The sequence below is a fragment of the Gasterosteus aculeatus genome, chromosome Y (assembly GCF_964276395.1).
Source record: "Gasterosteus aculeatus chromosome Y, fGasAcu3.hap1.1, whole genome shotgun sequence".
NCBI lineage: Eukaryota > Metazoa > Chordata > Actinopteri > Perciformes > Gasterosteidae > Gasterosteus > Gasterosteus aculeatus.
In genome coordinates this window covers 14,881,201-14,897,228 of record NC_135709.1, presented here as the reverse complement: position 1 = coordinate 14,897,228, position 16,028 = coordinate 14,881,201, and the positions used below count along the sequence as shown (strand labels likewise).

Sequence of the window (16,028 nt, the reverse complement as noted above, 5' to 3'; positions counted from 1 at the left end):
TTATTTGCTGTTTTTAATTGTCTTTTAATTCCTGCATTTTATTTCACTTTATTGTATGAAATGTTATGATGTGAAGCACTTTGAGTCTGCCTTGTGTATGAAAAGCGCTATACAAATAAAATTGCCTTGCCTTGTCTAGATTTGAATACTGCAATCAGGTCTTAGTATGTCTGTCTGTGTAAATAAAGTACCATGTACTAAAGTGACCGATGGTATTTAATATGTAATAGATATTGCTTACTGAGACCTTGACTTATCTGTGGAAATATATAATCAATGTAAAAACTGAAGTCTACCACAAACACACAACTTGGAACCAGTTGACTGAAAGTGCTCTTCCAGATTTCAAATGGCTTAATTTACTGGTAGAAATGATCTTAATACTTTATTAGGCTATTGTTTACATTCAGGAGCAGTTGTTGTAGGAGTGTGATGACAGATGGATGCTTCTGAAGAACGTTGGATCAGCAGGAAACAGCCACTCCTGATGAATCCACTTGCTCCTGGTTGACGTCTGTGTTTTATTTCAGTATAAACAACAAAACACTGATATGCACAATGTAAGTTTATATGAAAAAATTATGTATTCATTAATTAGGTAGAATTGATACAATCATGTAGCGGGATTATTTTTCCTTGTACTTTGACTAATCAAGTTAACAACAGTGTTTGCTCACAAAACAAACCTTTGAGTACAAACCAACAGGTGCACAGCAACAGCGATCAGGAGCAAATACACTTCTCTAATATGGATTTGTAATAGTTATGTATTTTATTATATATCAGAGTGCAGTTGTCTTTAATTATGTTAATTCAATGCACTTTTGCAAATAGGAAATCTACCTGATTCAATTATAAAGAGTACTTTTTTTTACAATCCAATTCTTTGGATCAAGGTGTAGTTTTTTCAATTATAACAAAAAGATTTGTACTTTACGTTTTTTTCAGCTTCTGAATTAACTTTTCAATTCTTTGTTCAGGCCAATTTTGTTAATCTCATTAATAGTAATTTCAAATGTTTTGTCAAATTAGTAAAAACAGTAATAGTATTGTATAAATATAGGAGTTGATAGGAGAGAGGTGAGAGTGAGAGAAGAGAATCTCTCAGATCATTCAAAAAGGTAGATCAGGTACCAATAACCCGGGTGAGTGAGTGTTCAGAGGAGAGACAGAGAGCGGGAGAGTGGAGACACTCTCAGAGTTCTGTTCAGACAGGTTGCAATAACCTTAGGTTCAGGTTTCAGGGTTCAGGTTTCAGAATATCAGGGTTTTCAGGCTTCTGTATACAGATAGAGTGGGATAGAAGAGGGATACAAAGATAGAGTTTCCAAAAGCAGACAGAGCGGTAGATTTGACAGGAAAGCTAGAGTTATCAAATTGTAGACAGAGTGGATACAAGGTATAGGATAGACAAAGAGCCAATGGGATAGAGGAGGAGAGATGCTGGACAGCAGGACACCTGCAAGACACAAGAAAAACATCCGTTAGACAATCTTCTACCACCACTGGATCATTGAAGGTGTCATCTAACCGTAACATATATATGCTGGCAGACACTTATTGAGTGTTGATTAATTAAGACTATTCTCCTGGAAAATGTTGACAGAGGGACATCAAAACCGTAGAAGGCTAAAGCTGTTGGTTGTACATCAAGAACTGTCAACAATGACTCCTGAGCCGATGTGGGGCTCCCGTGATGCTGTAAGTGCACGCATTGTAAAGCCCTGAGAATATTTTTTTACGCTCTGTGAACCAAGCAGAATCCGTAACACAATACAGTGTTTCCCCTACCATTATAAGAGGGGGGCACGCCTCCCCCCCTGAAATAACTGCACCCTCCCCTGAAAAAGTGTGCCATTTAAAAGTGTATATATATTATTATTTATTTATTTTTCTACGCACAGCAGTCCCACACTGACATTACTATGTTGCGAATATGTCCGTGTGGCGCTCGCAGCAGCGGGGCAGAGAGCACCAGAGTAACAACAGCCCTCAAAGAAGACACAGCTGACACAAAGCTGCTAACATACGTGCCAAAATAAAACCAAGAGGTTGAGCAACACACGCATGCTGCTCACACAGGGAATGCAGCTCGGCCATCGGTGATTCATTACAACTAAATGTTTTAAGAAAGTGCATTCAGTTGTCAATCATATGTGAGAACTTACTGTCAAATATCCAAGAAGTCACCAACACTGGCAGGCTGCAGTTAGACAGGGAAGCGGAGGCAGAAGGAAAGAGAACTCAATGAGGGTTTCGAGACAGGTTATTATGATTAAAAGGCATACTAAACTCTAAACCATCCATCCATTGTCAAACCGCTTATCCTGCACACAGGGTCGTGGGGGGCTGGAGTTTACTTACAGCAATATCTGAATTGATGTGTGAACTTGCACTTTAGAGTCACCAGCCGTTATGGTCTGCCGTTCAAGATAGAAAAGGCGAGTCGGCAGGAGGAGGAGGAGGGTGACGGATGAAGAGAGGGAGAGAAAAGGAGACATTTTCAGTTCAGTTTATTTAAAATGTACTTTCAATGTATTTCCTTATTGATCATTTTTGTCTCATTGAAAAGTCACAATTTTCACAAAAGTAATATAAAGAATATAAATATTCATTGCAGTGTGGCAGATTTGTGGCAATACTGACTGATGTCAACAAGACAACAAATAATGAACATACATATTGAATATATTATTTCAATATGTGTTAATGCCTCTCGGGGACTTTAATAATTAAAATGGCTCTATAGTATGGTACATATAATCAGAGCCGGGGCAATTAGTTTGATAGCTGCAATAGCTGTATGAAATTAAAGAAAGAAATGTAAAACTCTCTGATTCCACCTTCTGGCTGTTAATCTTTTAATCACTTAATTCCTCAATAAAAATAAACAAAGACATTTGAGGACATTATCTTGCAATATAGACTATTAAAACGTTTCCCATTTCAAGTATTAACTATTCAACTGATAAAGAAACACAAACAAAATATACATCAACAATTTCAAAAATGATATGTGGCAACCATCCACAAAATACAATGTAAATGTTCTTTTTAATAAATTGAAAAGATCTACGTATGTCATATACGTATGCAGTATAGTTATGTAGTTGTGTAGTAGTGTTAGCTATTTCTGTTACATTATTTTTAACTTACCAAACACAATGCAGATAAGGAGGATGCTCTGTTGTCTGAGAGAGAAAACAATATGACAAACTGACATTAAGAAGGTTCAAACTTTCAGCCTTTAAACAAAACACCATAGGAAACATAGTTAATTAACCTTAACGTTAGTTAATTATGTTTCTCAAAACTACTTTAAATGGTATTGACATCGGATTTGTAACTTATCCATAATTCAGACATGAATGGAGGAGTGAAATATTCCTGTGGTTACCACATGCTAACTTCTACGTAGGCCTAATGCTAAAAATAGGTACACCAATCAGTTGGCTGACTAATTTGGCAGCGAGCAAAGTAACGCTAACCAGCTAACTAGTAGCTAATACCAACAAACTAGTCAACACAAACTGACACAACCCTTGCAATTCTAACCAATTTGTCAATGAACGTACTTTAAGACGGGAAGCTGAAAGGAATTTCAATAGATTTGCTGAAAAAGCAGAAATGAAAACAACTGAAATAAATGTTAAATCTTGCAAAAAAAGAAGAGAAATGAATATTAAAACATTGATTTTAATAGAGGCATAGGAAAAGCAGAAATTATTTTTTTAAAAGCTGCTGGAAATACAGGAAGTGGGGAAGCTGAATTTCAATAGATTTTCTAAAAAATACAGAAGTTGCAGGAGCTTGATTGAATTTTAAAAGGTACAGAAATAACAAAAGCTGAGATGAATAAAAAGAGGTTGAAAATTGTTTGTTGTAATATTAGTAGTAGTATTAGTTATAGTTGTAATTGTGGTATTAGTAGTACTAGCAGTAGAAGTCGGTTTAGTATCAATAGCAGTAGAACCAGCTGTAATACTACTACTATTAGCCATAGTAGTATTTGTAATAACATTAGTAGTAGTTGTAGTATTAATAGCAGTAGAACTACTAGTAGTATGGTAGTAGAAGTATCAGTTGTAGTCAGGGCTGTAGTGGAGGGTAAACGCACGTAAACGCCGTTAACGCATCTCTGGAATTTTGGAAATAGCGTTTACGCACCTATTAGTGGCGTTTACGCACCTCAAAGTTCCCTGCGCCTTGTATTCTTCCGTTGGAATAATCCAAAATAAACTTGGTGTAATTTTAAAACAGCTAAGACTACGTTTCCTATTGTTGAACATATAAACGGCTTAGTCTGAATCATTTCCATCTGCGCTGTATTATCAATTAGTGCCTTGCGGCTGCAGCAGCGACACCAATCAGGATCCAGGAGGTGTGTAAACATACACGCTGTGGATCAGCCCAGTGGTCCCCAACCTTTCTTACCTCACGGACCGGTTTCATGTCAGACAATATTTCGCGGACCGGTTGAGAAGGTCCGACGGGGGAGAAGGGGGGGGGGGGGGGGGGTAGTAGTCGTTGCGGGCGGAACGACCGACGGGGGGGGGGTAGTAGTCGCGCGCTCTGTGTTCGCTGGTCGTGCACGGTAAAAGGACAAGAAAAACGCCAGTGACGCGCGCACATAATTAGGAGAAAATCCAGAAGGCTCTGCCTCCCCTGTCATCATGAGTGGGGAGCAAAGCTGTTGCTTCACTGAATAGGCCTATATGCTTAATCAATTATTTTAAGTCATGAAAGGTGTAGAGTGTTGGGGGAAAATTGTTGAGCCTGCGTGGGGTGAGGCTCTCAGGAATGTGACCTTTGATGTGAGCCGGTGACTTAGGGCAGTTCAGGGTGAGATAAGACACAGATGAAATCATACGTTCCCTGACTGACCTTTTAGATGTTGTTGATTGTCTGGGTCCATAAAGGGAGGGTCACGGGGTCACCCCTACATCATCTGGTACTTTTCCAACACTCCTCTTTGAGGGGTGGGCTGTCCTGTCCTGAGGCAGCACAAACCTCCCTGTGTATATAAGTGTATATAAGCTCCTGTTCTCCTCTTCAACTTTGTCAGATCTTCCTGCTCCTTTTGGGGGAAGGAACATCTGTCCCTTTTTAGCTGAATTGTAGTCATTTGACTTCTGTCTGTGCTTACGACTTGTGCTGATGATTTCTGTATTCTTTATCCTTTTCCTATATTCTAGTTAGTAATAAATACTTAATCACAAAGCAAGCTCAAGATACTTTTGATTTCTCACATGGGCTAAATCCACAAATTTCCACCACATAGAGTAGCCTGTAAGCGTTAGAAAACAAGTCAGTTCTCAATGTGAAAACAAAACATGCTGTAGGCTATTTCTGATGACATAGGTAGTACATGAGTGTTCCTTTAACTCATGTTGTCAGTGTAATTGACAGGCTGCTTAACTGGTTAACTCTTAAATTCAACATGTTTTTTCAGGCAGTGATAAGACAGGCAATGATGCAGAGAGCACAGGGAGAGGAGAAACACCAGGTCCAATAGAGAGAGGAGAAGCACAGAGGAGCCATGAACCCCAGAACGCGTGTTCTGGGGTTCATGGCTCCTCTGTGCAAGGCAGGACCTGACGTGGAGGACAAGGAGGCCCTCTGGGCACTACTGTAAAAAGGAGACTCCGTATGTAGATAGTTCTTAATCTGCAATTGTCTTGTTGTGTTGTGTTGACATACTTTTCTTTACTGTTTTCTTAAATTTAATAAACTACTAACACATTTATTCATTGTCATTGATTGTATATGACTTTTACTGATAACATAATGCAATATAGCCAGGACAGCCTTACAGAGTCGCAACGCTTTGTGTTGCGTTGCTTCGCATCGCGTCGAGGTCTGTATGATCACAAAATTCAGAGTTTACCCACCTCTAATTTCACCACAACAGCACTGCACCCAATGTTCCATCAAAGTAAGGAGAACCCAGCGTGTCTGTGAGCCTCAGTAAACTGAGCTTAACGTTGGGATAGTCTAAATGACAATGTTGACAAGACTTGTCTGTCAAGGGCTCCTGGACCTTGAAGTCTTGAACTGAGTATTAACCTAGGTCTGGAAACAATGTGAAAAGCCTTTGATTGTAGGAAATTAACCATATTGTTAACTATTGAAACTATAGTAAATGTATTCATGAATATCAAACAAAGGGACCAATGATCACAAAACTATGTTGATAAATTTCTCACTCTAAGATTTTATCTTCCACGAAATACATTATGGTCAATACAACAGTACTTGTGCACTGTACTTATCTGTTACGTTCTGACTCCCCAGGAGGGGAGTGGGATTCACGCCACTGCCCGAGGACGTCCTGTGACCAGTAAACGGGTATGGCGTCGTAGGTGCAAGAAAACAAACATCACCTGAAGTTAGGGTAAGCAGGCTTTTATTTAAGCGCTGTTAACAGGGGAAATGAGGAGGGCTGGCGGTACCAAAGCAAAGAAAAGAACAAAATGCCTCCCACCCCCTTACCTGTCCTATCTCCCAACGAAAACCACTAACTGGCACACTAACAAGGCACCCTAACCAAACTTACAGTAGGTGGCCCAGCCAGGTGTAGCTAGTGTTGTTAGACAGGAGAGTAACACTACGTGCAGGTATGTAAACTCCAGAGCAGGGCTAAACTACTCCTCATCCCCCTGTAAGAAAAATAACAAAGAAAAAACAATTAATTGAATACACAGTACCGAAAATCACCAGAACTAAAACACTACCCCACCATACACCAGCACTCACATATACACATCCAGTGACACCCACCCGGGTGAAACAAACACAGGGGTACATATACTGACAGAAGGGCATGATGGGATTGGAGATGAGTGGAAACAGCTGAACCGGGTAACGAGAGTGGGTGGAGCCAAGATGAACGGAGATCATAGATGATCAGTACCACCTGTATGAACACACACACACACACGAAACAGAACACATACCTATACACAGAACAGGGGACGTAACATTATCTATATTATTTTATTATATTTCGATAGACGATAATGAGTCAAAAAAGGATGTAAAGATGGGATGTAAATGCATCTTTTGAAATATAGCACACACCTCAAACTACTGGTAGTGACAAAATAATGTTCTGCCTGGTCTGTGGTATACATCTATTTAAAAAGTTTTTCTTATAGGCACTATGGGTTCATCTTGTGGGATCTTTGTGGATAAAAACGGCTTCTGCAGAAAGGGTTTCCTTTTTCTTTATTTCCAATTCTCTGTTTTTAATTCACTTGAGAGCACTTAAATTATGATGAATCAATTTAACTGTAACTTATTTCAGATGAATAAGTCATCCTTACTTGAACAATTAAATATACAAAGAGAAAACCCTTTTTACTTTGCCATTTTTCATTTCCATGTGTACAGAGACTCTTTATTGACATTTTTATAATTGCTATGGTTTTTCCTCAATAAAATCGAGTGATTTATATTTTTGCATGTGCAATATATTAGGCTGTTCTGTGTGTTAGTCTTGACATGATATTACTAATTACTGTTTTAATTATTTTTAAATTGTTGATTCACAAAATTGTATTCTAAATGTAAACAAATAAAATGTTTGTCATGAGGTCACTGTCTGCTTTATACTCGATACAACACTGAGACTACTACTGATTTTTACAACTACACCTGCTGCTGCTACAGTCACTATGATGCTACTACGACTGCTACTACTGCAGCTCTTGATACTAATACTGCTAATATTACTCCCTGAATGCTCAAATATGATGTTTTTCTGGTGTGCTGGTCTTGACTTTTTGGCATTAACACTTTTTCAGCAAAGCCATTGGCAATTTCAATATTTTCATGGCATGCATTAAGCATTCCAAGTATTGTTCTTCTATTCTTTATTTCTACCTATTCTATTTCTTCCGTGGCACCTTTCAACTCCTTCACACTTTCAGCTATTAAAACCGTTAAAATATTAAAATCTTCAGCTCCTTTCTGGCTTTAGGGTTATAGCTTTTCAGCTTTCTACCTCTTATGCTTGAATTTATATAAATCAATAATCATTAATATTTTAACATGGTTTTCCAATGGAGATTGTTTTCAAATCCTCTTAAACTTCTTCAACTTTCAGACTCTTCAGCGCCGCCAATCTTTCAGCTACAGACACCATTTAAACTTTCAAATGTTGACACAGGTCTCAACTATTTTATGAAATAAACTGCTTGTTGATATCTATTCTACTTTTTTCATAATCACTGATTATGTTTCACTAGTTCTTCGCTCCGTTTCTGACTTTTACACGAGTGTGTATTGCGTCTGCTAGAGTGAGACCAGGAGATCTTAGAGTGTGAGGCAGCGTCAGAATCTGGTTAGAAAAATATGGAACTTCTGTCCTTACAGCCAAAGTATACACTTTTGATGCTTCATTTCTTCAGATTAATGAGGGCATGGTTGTGCTGATTGGATTAATGTGTTCATAGAATCCCAGAGTTCTTTAGTTTTGGCATACGGAGACCAACAGTCACACAACCTCTGCTAAAAGCCCCATAGGCTCCAATACAAATCTGCCAACATATTTCTAAAAAAATCCAGAAGGTACACGTTTTGTAAACTTCGACAAGAGCCGTATTTTTTACCGGACAGACATAAATAACACCTCCCTGCGTTCGGTAGAGTCTTGGGTCTCGCACAAACGCCATATTTTTTAGATAGCTGTTATAGTTTTGCGCTGGTTGTCATTTGTTTGAGGTGTGGATTCTATGTAACTCGCTGTCCTGTGTCTGCCCTTTGCAGCAGCTCGTTAATGAGCCCAGGTGCGCCGTTGCCGTGGTTACTCGCACACACATGCTGCAGTATCTCTGTCTGTGACTCAAAGCTGCTCCTATGACCTGATTAGTGGAGTCACATGACGCAGCTATGCTTTCTGTCAACAGACCAACATGATAAAGACACTCGCCCCCCCTCCCCCCTGACCTCTTCTCACTGTTAATCACTCACTCAGTCAGTCAGTCTGTATGTCTGTCTAATTCTCCTCCCCTCTCCCTCTCTATCTCTTCCTCACCACCCCTCCCTTCCTCACCCTCCCTCCCTCTATCTACACCCTCCCACCCCACCCAATACAATAGGTGCGCCGTTGCCGTGGTTACTCGCACACCCGCTGCAGTATCTCTGTCTGTGACTCACCGGTGCTCCTATGACCTGATTAGTGGAGTCACATGACGCAGCTATGCTTTCTGTCAACAGCCTAATATGATAGACACTCACCCCACCTCCACCCTGACCTCTTCTCACTGTTAATCACTCACTCACTCACTCAGTCTGTCTATTTCTCCTCCTCTCTCTCCCTCTATCTCTTCCTCACCACCCCTCCCTTCCTCACCCTCTCACCCTCCCTCTCTCTATCTACACCCCCCCCCCACCCCACACCCAATTCTTACTGTAATGTTTGTGATGAGGCCTATTAATTAAAAACGTCTTAGTTTGAATAACAAACATTCAGTCTCCCAACCCCCCCTCACCCAATTCCAGTATTGCAAAATAAAAGCCTCAATGATTATCTGTACATTAACCATGAAGCTCAGAATGAAGCGGTTTCGTTGAAATATGTATTGCTCTTTCAAATACTACCACAACCACTACAAATATTACTAGTACTTCTAGTACTACAACTGATACCTCTACTACCATAACACTAGTATTTCTACTGCTATTAATACTACAACTACTACTGTTATTACAAATACTACTATGCTTATAGTATTAGTATTACAGCTACAAACAATTTCTGTCATTTTTAAATTCATTTAAGCTCCTGCAACTTCTGTATTTTTTAGAAATTCTATTGAAATTTAGCTTCACATTTCTGTATTTTCAGCAGTTCTTTCAAATAATTTCAGCTTTTCTTATGCCTGTATTAACAGCAATGTTTTAATATTCATTTCTGTATTTTTTTGCAATATTTCACATTTATTTCAGCTGTTTTCATTTATGCTTTTTCAGAAAATCTATTGAAATTCCTTTCAGCTTCTCCCATTTCTGTATTTTCAGCAATTTCAAATTAATTTCAGCTTTTCTAATACCTGTAATTTCAGCAAATGTATTAAAATTCCCTTCAACTTTCTGTAATTTTAGCAATTTTCTGAAGTTCATTTCAGCTTTCAGCTTTTTGCATTCCAATGCATTTTCAGCAGGAAATGCCTTTTCTAGTTTGCCTTATTCTCTTCCGTACTAAAGTTTGGCACGCATCTCCTCCCGCACGTTGGTCGGAATTGGCTCAAAATAGTCTCAAACTGTCGGTACAAATCGGGAATCGTGTGCTATTATCTGAATAAGACAATAGACTAAGAAAAGTCTCCATAGCGCCCCCTAATACCACACTAGACCAGTTTTTCCCCCGATGCCCGATTGACTTGAAATTTGGCACACATGTGCTCTTGGACATGCTCTACAAAAAAGTCAATCACGGTATGCAAATGCGCCTAACTAGATTTTCCGCCATTTTGTTTCCGCCAAAGTTTTTGGCCATTTCTCCTGAACGCTATGTCCGATTGTCACAAGATTTTCTGTGGATCCTTATTGGGTCAATGGCCCCATGTCCCCAATTAGGATCGTGTTGATATCTCACTGTTTTGAGAAGTTATGGGCTAATGCAGCGATTCCCAAAGTGTGGGCCGCGAAGGTACTGCAGCTGGGCCGCGAGAGGTCATTTACAATAAAAAAATAAAGTTTTTTAATTTTCAATTTTTAAAAGTTTGAAATTAATATAAAAATATGTATGATGCGGCACATTAGTTATGTGAAACATTAATTGATGAAGCACAAACAATTTAAACGAACAGATTAATAAAACAATAAGGCTCTCGCTCGAAACGGCTGCTCTTGTCCGCCTGTCGTTGTTCAACAAACGGGGCGCCCTCTTGTGGTATTAAAGTCAATATACCGAATTTTCCGCACTTACAATGCGCACTTAAAAGGCTATAATTTTCTCAAAAAACGACAGTGCCTTATAATCCGGAGCGCCTTATATATATGAATCAATTGGTTAATCGGTTGATCCATACTGGTTGTACACAGCGCTCAAGGTGCTCTGCCAAACATGCCAAAGCTCGTCAATGATGGCGAGATGCTCAGCGGCGCTCAGGGCGTGAGATACGAAGCTTGTTTCTGGGCACGTCTGAGAAACAAAGCAGTCGTTCTCGCCGAGCACTTCATGAGATTAAAGAGCGAGAGACGGTGCCCTTTTCTCTACAGTAGCTGAACCATCTTAACGGGGAAAATAAGTTATTCTAAAAGGAGCCTAAAAAAGATTTAAGGCGTGGATGGCGAGGGGGGCGGCGGGAGCGGACGCACCTCACGGCATTGATCAGACCCTGAAAGCACCGTCTCCACCTTACTGTCAAAAAGAACAACAGCGAGCGCGTAGAAAACTCCTTCAAGCGCGAGCAGAGATTCTCCTCGCGAGCAACGAAGCTCACGTTTTGCAAGCGAGCAAATACCTCGCGGAGACTAACTTTTGCTTGCGCGAGACAGACTAATTTAATCATCCCTAGTTTATGTTTTGATCAGAGTTGTGATTAAAGGTTTGGGTGGGCCGCGAAATATTTTCAGATTTCAAAGTGGGCCACGGAATTCTTGAGTTTGGGAACCGCTGGGCTAATGAACTTCGCAAGGGGTGTGGCTTAATCTGGCAAGACTCGTGACTTCCAAATGGTTTGGCCTGCCCTCACCAAACTTGTAACACATGTGAATATTGAACCCCTGAACAGACCCTAATTTTTTCGGAATATTTGAAGAATAGGGGGCGCTGCAATTAATTGTTGATTAAAATGTAGTGTCAGGCTCGCTTAAGCCCTGTTTACTCTCAAGCTGTAAGACTGTGTTGTTAGACCAGTGCTTAGGCATTGCACCCTAACCGTGGGGGACCTGGGATCGATTACCACATGTCACTATGTGCTGGGGTGGATTAGGATGTTGCATGTTTACAGATTGTAAAGCTGAACAAAACAACATGATTTGAATTGAATAAACACGTTGACCCGTGGAATCTGCAACTGAGGGGTGCTCTGCGCATTCTGACTGAGGATGAGGGAGATGCAGCTGATTTCAGGTATACTCTCCCAATTCCAGTGGCTTGGAGACTGATCTTGTTACAGAATCTGAAAATGACCTTCCAATGATTCAGAAGATTGGGCTACAAACAAAGAATTCTAAACCAACTTGTCCATGTGGTTTCTGCACTTTTAATTACATAGTTTATTTCCCTGAAATACAATTCATTTTTCTATTGTTTTAAATTAGGAAAAGCATTATATGTATAGTGTTGTGTTCAATTTATAATACATACAGAATAATAAATCAATGTGAATGTGTCCTTTTAGCCTCTATGATCACTGTTTCATAGATATTAAATGCTATGTTAAGCACTAATATCTCCTCTTAAGGTATGCAGCCTCATTGATCACTATTATGTACATGAAATACTATGAGGTTAATCACTATTAATAGAGAGACACAGAAGCGGTTCAGGGGCATCTTCAATTTAATTCATAGTAATGTTTGTGCATTTAACCTGGACGAGGACCACCACACTGATTATCAGCATCTTGATGTTTGAGAAACAGGAAGACAAACGGTTCTGTGTATTTGGAATGTAGTCCTATACAATAAAATATTAACTTATTAAATATATAATATTGACATAACCTAAATATTAACTATTAATTGTTACTGTATCCAACCTCTCTTATGAAGAGGAAACCATTATAAAGCTAATACAGTGTATTTTAACCACAGCCCTGAATTAAATGTTCACCTCAGAAACGTTTTATGTGTTTCTTCCATCCAATATGAATACAAATTGGATGTACACCTGTCAGTGTAATCCAGTAAAGTTCAGCAGCACAGCAAACTACAGCTGCTCCTCTTCATCTGCTTTAGAAAGATGTTTGACTGTAAAAGAACTCTGATCTGATCCATTGAGATTTTTTACATAACCCTTTACATAACAGACAAAACAAAGCAACCGTAATATACAAAGATTAAAATATTTTTAAAAAATAAGATAAATCAAACCTTTACTGTGCCTTGTGATGGAATTACTAGGCCGCCGTGGTTTTTCAGGGCTAGAAGGTGGTAGCTCTTATCTATTCAAATGAAATGAAGCTGGTACAGCATCTCTGACCAAGCTCGCACGGCACACCTCACAGGACAGCTTTCGAAAAATCTGCCGGATTACAAACCCTGCTATGTAGACCAGAGCATTTTCCACCAGACCACCAAACCGAGTGGGGAGACTGTGGTCACACACGAGGGCTGAAATGTTGGCGAATGGAGATGGGTGTTCTTCTGCAGTTCCAGCAGAGGACATCTCCACAGCAGACAGGGACACAGTGTCGTCTTGGGCTGCTACATTGCCTGTCTCACCAGGTGAAACACCACACCGAACCATCAGACGGCGGAAGATTGCCTGGAACTGGCGTGTCGTTGGATTGTTATTCCAGCCCCCTTACGAAAAACAGACACACAATACATACATTACTCACAAAACATAACACATTTATTTTGTGTGTATTGTAATCAAAAGAGCACCAACCCTACCTGATGCTCTGACCTGTAGGTGAGCACATACTGCTGAACTTGGAGCAGTTCAGGAATCATCAGCATCAACGTGTCGAGATTTATGACAAATCCGATGACTGACAAGGACCTGCAAAAGAAAGATCTTTTATTGATCTGATCATGGCGAAACAAGACACCCTAGGAAAGCACCATGTGATGTTGTTCATTCAAAGCAGTAAAGTGAATTAACACCATCCCAGAGTCGGACAATCTGACCCGTCTTATCAAAATCACTCTGCTTGAAGTGTTCACAGCAAATCACTTGCTGTAAATCCATCTCTCCTAAAAGCCACTTCCCACTTCTTCCTCACATGTTTGTCCTTTGGAAACCTTCAAAATGAAAACGGAAGATTTGGGAGAGTCTACACAAAAACATTTCACAAAGAAGTTCAAGCTTATTTTCTTTCTTCACATTTCTTATAACCTTTCTTAAACAAAACGCCTATGTTGATGAATATTGATGATGATGAACCAAAGTTGCTGAAATTGTAAATAAGATTGTTTGCAAACCATTCTAAGGTCAGATGTTCTGTTGCCTTTATTTTAAGTAAGTGGGATGGGTATGAGATACGAGAGGTATCTTACTTTTGTTGAATTACATGTGAATAATACACTGTGTTGGCAAGTTGCTTTCACATTGAACTCAGCTAAGCGATCAGTTACTCTGCCATGAATAAAGCTTCACTACACAAAAGCTATTACACAGTGAAATGCAGCAAGCTAAGTATCACAAACACAGCAGCTAGTTCACTACATAGCAAGCTACTTTAAGATGCGTTAATTCCACATGACAAGAAAGTTGTGTGGCCAATGTTATACCAGTGATAGGTTATATTTCTACAATAACATTATTGTGTCCGTTTGAATCTAAGTGTTATGGAATATGACTTATCAAGTCTCAGTTCATAATCAGGTGAAAAACAGCCGAGGAAGTAAACATAGCCAAGCTAACTGACTGCGATTTCACTACAGTAAGATACTTGCTCCTTCTCTACTCTCTGGTAATATTCTTTTCACAAAACACAACAAATAGGACGGTAATATTAAATCTGACTTGTGAAAGGTTATCCCCCGAGCCCTGCTGGCGATGGTCCGCCGATTAGCGCAGAAATAAGCAGCACAGTGCTGTGGCATCCTGTATCTTCTGCTGCTACGCAACTACGAGTACGACCGCTCCAAGATGGCGGCCGTATTTCTCGCGACCAGAAGCCAATGCGGCGTCTATGTATATTATGTCTATGATTACGTCAGCTGCTGTTCCGGATGCGGAAATGACCGTGCTCCCGTATCCGTTACCTTGGAATCTCGTCTCCCGAGTCTATTCTTGCGGGAACGCAAGGACAACTTAATAAAAGGTTCTTCGATTGGATGCTGTTATCAGGAGGAAACGAATCAGACTAGTGATAATCAAAAGTTCTTTTCATGGGCTTAGTTGGGGGTTTGCTGTCTTGTCTTGATTTAAGAGTTAGGTAAGGGGGAAGCAGGATCTGCCAAGCAGGCAGACACGAGTCCGACAGGATGGGGAGTCAGTTCATGTCCTGGCTGAGGAATGTAAGGTCTGCGGGTTAACTAGAAGATTTACCAGCCAAAGGGGGGTTAGAGACACACCAACACTATTCAACATACACACTCTGTTTACGATGTTTACGTTAAGTCAGGAGTCTGGACATTGGATGTGACCGGATCTTAGATGCGGGAGGTGGAAGGTCCTCCTCTACGCCAGTTTAGGGCCAATAGAAATCTTTCCTTCTCTGTCTTTCAAGGGTTATAAAACATGATGTTCTTGCTGATGTTAGTTAGTTGTTCTTCCGGCCTGTGTGCTGCCTGAACTGCTCCTGCCTTTGCAAACGCAGCGCTGATACTTGACCTGTGATCTGACAAATAAATTTTCCAGAACGAGAGAAGTCATTCGGCTGAATTTTTGATAACCCCGACCGGGCTCCAAATCTTGAACACGTATTCTTACAATTTGGTGACCCCGACGTGATTTGCTGACCTGGACAAAGAAAGACGGGGACGTCCGTTTTCCGGACCGAGCCGAAAGGACCAGCGGCGTGGTTCAGCATTGACAACAGGCGCGCAAACAGAATCAGGTGAGCAGACAACCTTTTGTTCTAAATGAATAAAATGTCTGTGATTGGATACTTCTAAAAAGATTTGTTGTCAACTGCAGAATTCGTCTCTGTCCATTGACTGAATAAGGTCGTTATAAGACCATTAAATTTAAAACTAAATTTGAAAATTTGAAAAGTTGATCACATGTAAAGTATAAGCACATACTCACACTGAATTCAACGTTAGGGAAAGTGAATAAGTGTCCATAGGTTTAGGGATTTAGGTAAAAATATATATAATCTTAGTCGGTAGAAATCCAAGTTACAATCCGTGTGGTACGTAGATACCTCTGGTAACTGCAGTCCCACGTTTGCATGCAG

At 40.0% G+C, this 16,028-nt stretch overlaps 2 long non-coding RNA genes across 2 annotated transcripts; both read right to left on the bottom strand.

The window, feature by feature from the left end:
- Window positions 1–626: 626 nt before the first annotated feature.
- On the bottom strand, window positions 627–3,203 carry LOC120812903 (uncharacterized). The gene is made up of 4 exons (XR_005710754.2): window positions 3,157–3,203; window positions 2,365–2,420; window positions 2,169–2,203; window positions 627–1,459 (listed from the first exon to the last, which is right to left on the bottom strand). It is a non-coding gene; the product is annotated as an uncharacterized LOC120812903 (long non-coding RNA).
- A 9,293-nt stretch (window positions 3,204–12,496) lies between these two features.
- LOC120812820 (uncharacterized) lies at window positions 12,497–14,944 on the bottom strand. The gene is made up of 3 exons (XR_013455136.1): window positions 14,648–14,944; window positions 13,573–13,681; window positions 12,497–13,479 (listed from the first exon to the last, which is right to left on the bottom strand). It is a non-coding gene; the product is annotated as an uncharacterized LOC120812820 (long non-coding RNA).
- Window positions 14,945–16,028: the final 1,084 nt, after the last annotated feature.